The sequence below is a fragment of the Strongylocentrotus purpuratus genome, unplaced genomic scaffold, assembly GCF_000002235.5.
Source record: "Strongylocentrotus purpuratus isolate Spur 01 unplaced genomic scaffold, Spur_5.0 spur5_scaffold_1, whole genome shotgun sequence".
NCBI lineage: Eukaryota > Metazoa > Echinodermata > Echinoidea > Camarodonta > Strongylocentrotidae > Strongylocentrotus > Strongylocentrotus purpuratus.
In genome coordinates this window covers 1,681,058-1,687,877 of record NW_022145594.1, presented here as the reverse complement: position 1 = coordinate 1,687,877, position 6,820 = coordinate 1,681,058, and the positions used below count along the sequence as shown (strand labels likewise).

The window sequence follows — 6,820 nt, the reverse complement described above, 5'->3', positions numbered from 1 at the left end:
GGAGGCGGGGCAGGGTCACCCCCTGTCATCCAAGGCTACGCTATGTCAATAGCTCTATAAATACATTCAAACCTGTTGATTTCGGAGAAAGCCACGTAGTAAGTGCTACTGATGTTAATAGCGATGTTGGTAAATATGCCGTCGTTGTTAATGACATTTCTAAAGCAATGAAAGAGAAGATACGTAAGATTACCAATATAAGTTAAGATGTTAGTATCAAAATCAGATTTGACATTTCTTTCTAGAACACTCCATGAAGAAATCGTTTACATGTACTTTTATCATGCATACAAGAAGTAAAATTATCGGGGGAAATTCTAAATGACATTTTCCCAATAATTACAGGGCATTATCGAAAAGAAGTTAATTGTCAGCTATCAAGGATCATCCTTTCATATGATGGGGACACCTCGTAAGGCTATCTAGAAACGCAGAATGTGGAGCAACAGAATATAACATGCTGAAACCTATCGCTCAAGACTGAGGTACTTGGAAAGACATATGTAGATACTTGCTAAAATTCAATTAAATATACTCATGCTTGGTACGTAACTCAAATTAAGAAAATGTTTCAGGGGTTCCATGTAAATACGCATAATTATAAGCCCTAGGATTAAATCATGCAAAACATTATCGAAAATCAACGAAGACGATCTCATAAACACCGTTCAACACCTTATGAAACGTGCAATGGGTTGATTTTGAAGGCTCACTTCGAATCATCGGATCATCGCGTTCGGTCGGGTGGTCGCGTGTCGACCTTTCATGAAACGAAAACGAGTCAGGCGACCTTTCGTAGATTTTAATAAATTGTCAGATAAATTGGACCAGATCATTTGTAGATGAGAGGGTTTATTTTACAAACATCACCCCCGAAATTTCGGGTATAAAGGGGCATGTTTTCACAAAAGTTTGGGTAACGCGACCATCCGACTCAACAGGATGCCCCGATGATTCGAAATAAGCCATTATGAAAGTCTTTGCGGTCGTGTTTCAAACAAATTAATATCTTAATCCAACCTGTTTGTGATTCTGTGCTTTGTGCAGAAGCTTGCGTAGTAAAGGTGAATGATGTCGTAAGCCTTATCTCTGGAAGAATGAAAATCAATGTTAACTTTTAGTTCAACATGAAAAAAGTCATTAAATAGTAGGTGGGCTAGAGTGGCAAAGAAAAAAAAAACATGATAACGAAAGCTGAGAAAATATAGATGGTAACTGTTTGATGGTAACTGGATGATGTTAGTAAAGTTACAAATGTAGTTGCGGTGCTTGTATTGTGGCAAGAAACGCCCTGGAAAAAATATTTGAGGAAAATTGAGGAAAGTACAGTGAATTAATCAAGATAGAGTGGGGTCGGTGCATGCCCTTCCATTTAATCTTTAAATACCGCTTAAATAAATTGAGCATGCAGAGGCACTATGGCACATGAATTTCGCCTCCAGTACCAAAGTTACAAATTCTGAAGAATGATAATAAATGAAGTGCATTGTTGCAACTAGCCTTTGAAGGAACCGGCGTAACCCTTTGATCATTGAAGCCCTAATCCCTGAAATAAAAACGTTCTAGGTACCTGTTTGTCGTGCCTGACTTATGTACAAAATATGGATTAACACACGTGTTATTTTCTGGTCCCTTTGACCAGCTTTTATCATATCAGAGGTGTCGTGGCAAAGTGGTTCATCCACTTGACTCTCAATTCATGGGTTGAGTGTTCGAATCCCAGTCCAGCACCAATGTCCTCTGGCAGAACATCAAACCACATTTGCTTCCCTCCATACAGGAGTAAATGGGTACCTGCAAATAGCTGGGTATGAGGAATTTCGGGCCCCCAGCTAGAATAGTAGGCCTATTAATACTGATGTGGCTACCCTGGGGATATAAGACCAACATTTAAGTATGCAAATGTGTGTTTCCATCCGGTATTGTTATGACACATTTTGTACACATGTAGTTATTGTTGTTGGCAAACCAATTAATCATTCAATCATGGTCTTACCTTCACTGCACGTCGGACCAGTGTAGCCTGGTGTACATGTACAGCTGAATGGCGATTCATCAACGTCTAAGCAAGTACCGCCATTCACACAGGGATTGCTGTTACACAGGCTGAAATCTGGGAAGACAAAAATGATTACGTAGCACATAATCAGTCAACAAATTCTTTTCAATGATTTTGGTTAGGAAATACAAACAACATTAAACTATACCACAATAATTCACGAGTTGAAACAGCAAACTTGGACGCATTTGTAGTGATCACGTATTGTCTTTGGAATCACTCATCCAGAAAGTAGAAAATAACATTACAAAGAAAAGAGAAATTTTCCATAGACTCTATGTCCTGTTTCATAAGCATAAATGTGTATTGAGGATCCATTGAGGGTCTTGAATACCCCCCCCCCCAACGGAACGAAATATCGATCGGCCAAATTTTCGGGACCAAAACTAAAAATGTACTCTTACCCCCCCCCCCGCTTATTCAGCGGCTGGCTGAGTCGTTGCGAAAAAAAAAAATTGGCGCGATTTTCACATTTTTAACCCCCCCCCCTTCGAAAATCCTGCGTACGCGCCTGGAGAAGTGTTAAGGTAACTTGGTAAAATCGTTGTAAGTTGATGAAAAAATTGCATAATTTTCGTACGAAATGTTACTTATTATATTCCTTCTACTGTACTAACTCTCTGACATGCAAAAAATCCTGAACAAATTCTCAAACCACGGAGATATCTATGGTTTTCTTTGAAGGCGTCACTGGTCAACACTCTCTAACAGTGATTTACAGTAAGTTCTCCAAACCTTTTTTTAATTTTCCCAACCGTTTTCTTCATGAAAAAACAAAAACAAAACAAGCTATTACAAATCTGTCAACACTTAAATGTCTGGAAGGGTATGTAGAGTCAATTCATTGCTTTATGACAATTAACATTCACCCAATATGTAATTAAATTGTAATAATATAGTTGGGAGAATTAAGGAATCGATCAGATCAGTTTTTCCCAATGTGTATCATTAATAGTGATCCGTTTTCACTCAAATTGTCAGATTATCTTTAATTGTACATCTAGCATTGTAGTCACTACCTAAACACCATTATCTCTTATTTTTTTACAATGTTATCAAGTCCCTTTAAGTTATCCTAGCATGAATTTTATACAAAATAGGGTATTGAAATTATCCTTGAGTGTATTCCTCGGAAGTCTTTGCAATCATCATCAATATTATATCTTACCTTCATCACACGTTGGACCAGTGTAGCTTGAAGGACATGTACATGTGAACGATGCTCCGTTCATGGTGCATGTTCCTCCATTATCACATGGGTTACTGTAACAAGGGCTAGGTGCTGGGAATAAAAAAAAAAAAAGATTTACTATAAATATCAAATGCAAGAGGGGACATTGACAACTCTAATCAGTAGCCTCCATTCGAATCTACAATCATCGTGATCATATGGAGAGAAGCTTAATTTTGTTTTAAAGTCTTATAACAATGTTGCAACAGTTTCGCACCTAGAAACACAGTATCATGCGCTTTTAAAATTTAACTTATTATTACTATTATTATAATTATTGGTCAATGCCACATCTCTCACAGAGGACTTAAAGCCGTCTGTCACTTGGTTGGTTACTTAAAAGCAGGTGTATGCTATCTTAGCAGTCATGTAAAACAAAGCAATGAACCAATCGTCGTCAATATTAATGTGTATACATGTATTATATCTTACCTTCATTACACGCTGGACCAGTGTAGCTTAAAGGGCATGTACATGTGAATGATGATCCGTTCACGGTGCATGTCCCTCCATTATCACAGGGGTTACTGTAACACGGGCTGAGTTCTGGGAGTAGAAAACAATATTATTCGTATTATTATCATTATTATTATTATTAGGTAAATACCAAATATCTCGGAGTGGACTTAAATACATCGGTCACTTTTTCCTTACTTACAAGCAGACGTATGCTACCTTAGCAGTCATGTAAAATAAATCAACAAACCATTCTACCTGCCTTCCACACAGGGCTCTCTAACAAAGCATTTTAGATGTTGTGAATAGACTATTGTGACTACTGTATACAGAACTCAGAATAATTAAGTGTATAAATATAACAAAATTAATTAATAAATAAGTTAATAACTAAATAACTAAATAAATAAATGATAGATAAATATTCAATTAAATAAATAAATATCATCTTACCTGAACAAGTAAAGTTAGGGGGACTCCATGTGCCTGTATGCTGACAGAAGCTGATTGGTTCATTATCAGGAATATAATCATCTTGACAGGTGTATAGAGCTATATCTTGATACGCTGATCCTAGTATCATGTTGGATGCAAGGGCGACGTCTGGTGGGCTTCCCTCACACTCGACAGCTATTCAGGAAAACAGGAGAGACTAGATAAATATCATGTCCTTGTCTATTGTTCATTAAGGGATGCTAATGTTTCTCTTGACATCCAAACAAAGTGTTGGTACAATTAAAATAAAATAAAAATTAGTTTATTTATCACTATAACTCTAACATGAGCAAACCTTATTGTAATCCTTCATGAAAATAATTATATTAACGGTAATAATGTTGATTAAATTCTACGACGTCTATCTTCATGAATTCTGAATCAAACAGATTTTCAGCCGCATATTACTGAAGTTTGATAGTTGTCATTACGCTAGCATTTAAACCCCTGTCTTAAAGCATGGCTACAAATAGAGAATGTTTATGAAATACGGAATATCACCTGCAAACGTTAAAACGATACCTCTCATGCGTTTTGAGGAACAAAATATGGTATTGTATACTTCATTCCCCTTAAATTTTATTTCATTTGTTGAGGCTTCGGATATCAACCTGGCATAATTGTCCTTTGGCAAGACCGTACTCCACATTTGCAAACATGCAGCCAGGTGTAAATAGGCTCTTAGCAATTACTGGGTAATATTATTTCAAGGACCTACAGGAACATGAGTGAAAGCACTGTTGATGCTGATGTGGCTACTCTATGGGTAAATAAGATTAAATTAGTATTTATTAGCAATCACTTTACCTTCACACGATGGTCTTTGATGATTCCATGCTCCATTATTCATACACCTTAAAACACTTTCTCCAGATAATGTATAGCCCTCCTGACAGGTGAAATGAAGAGTGGCATCGACAGAGTAGGTCGTTCTATCGTCTGGTAAACGATTACCATGCAAAGGTTCACCTGGGTCACCGCATGCAGGAATTCCTGAAAACATGGAATAAATTTAAAAATGTCCCTAGAATTCCTGTCCATTCATCAGTTTGACAAAGATAACGTTAGATAATAAGTGCCACTAGAATTAGGTTGCATTTAAACTGCAGTTTAAAGTTCCAGTGAGACAAACACCAACCCGATAATGGAGCGAACAAAAGTTGAATTATCTTGAATGACCAATGTAGTCGGTCGATTTGGAGTCGATAAGGAGCCAGTTTGTCGTTTTAAGTTTTATGACAAACAGGCTTTATGTAATGCTTTGCATTTTACACCCATTCCCCCTATTATAAAGTCATTATTTTACGTTTCCCTCACCCGGAGACTATCCGAGAGAGATGGGGTGGGGTGGGGTGGTATGTCTTGATGAGACTACGGGTTTTCTGTGTGCAGACTTGTACATCCATTAGTGGAATTTCCACGAAATCTGGTGTCAGCGAATTATGGCCTTCTGTACATGGAAACTGACGACCCTCTCCCGTTAAATGATAATCATATTTAATAATTCAAACAGTGATCGGTAGGAAAAGCTAGGATCATCCTAAACGCAAATTTTACACATTATCTTTTCGAACACCTTGAATGTTTGTTATCACACCTTGAAATTTGGGTGTTAACAGTGAAACTTAGTTAACAGTCTCTAACTAATAATTATCATGATTACATGTTTGAAATAAACTTCCATCATGTTATCCAAAAAGATTGCACATGCATATTGATTTAACCATGGTAACAAAATTGATAGTCATAATAAAGACGGTTTTGTTACCTATAATTTACTAACCTATTTGACATAACGTCCGTCTTGTACCTCCACAACGTGAATCATCCCACATGTAGTTCTGGTTCTTCCTCATTTCTACACAGTGACGATTGTCGTCATTAGGTCTGTCCGCGCGCCATGCCTCATAGATGACTCGAGTTTCTAAAGACGGTAAAGCAGATGAATATATTACACATGTAAACAGTATTATACTAATCAGTAACAAGCCAATTCATGTGGATAAAACATGCATCTGAATTCGTTGTCTTCTTTGAAAATAATGTCACATTATTAGAGTCACGCACAGTATATACATAATGATTATCATATCGCAGTTTTCAATAACTTGATAATATCCCAAGCAAATCCTTGAACTAATTTTGTTTGATATCCCTCGAAATTTGAAAAGTAATTGTTATTTTGGAGAGAGAAAAAGATATGCTAACAACAAATAGATATGGCTTATTCAGATAACAAAATAATATAAACCAGTTTCAATTTGGTTTTTAATCTATCATCGATATGTGTGCTTGATAGAAAGTGATAAGTTAACAAAAACAAATCTTTCGTTCACAAGCTTTGATCCCTAATACTGCTCAAAGTCTGACTTATATAGTATCGAGGACACAGTTGTTTATGATGACTTACTATCAGACCAATACCAGGACCGTCCATCGTCTTCGTCATAACCACCGATCCACCAGGCCGTATTTACGCCTTTGTCTCTCAGATACAGGGCTCGGTCCAGCAATAAAGCATTAGTGCTCTCATCGAGTATTTCAGCCATAGATCCTCCTCTCCCATTACACTCTTCGGC

At 37.0% G+C, this 6,820-nt stretch overlaps 1 long non-coding RNA gene across 1 annotated transcript; it reads right to left on the bottom strand.

The window, feature by feature from the left end:
* Positions 1 to 4,191: 4,191 nt before the first annotated feature.
* Positions 4,192 to 6,059, bottom strand: LOC115921450. The gene is made up of 3 exons (XR_004062868.1): positions 6,025 to 6,059; positions 5,049 to 5,234; positions 4,192 to 4,376 (listed from the first exon to the last, which is right to left on the bottom strand). It is a non-coding gene; the product is annotated as an uncharacterized LOC115921450 (long non-coding RNA).
* Positions 6,060 to 6,820: the final 761 nt, after the last annotated feature.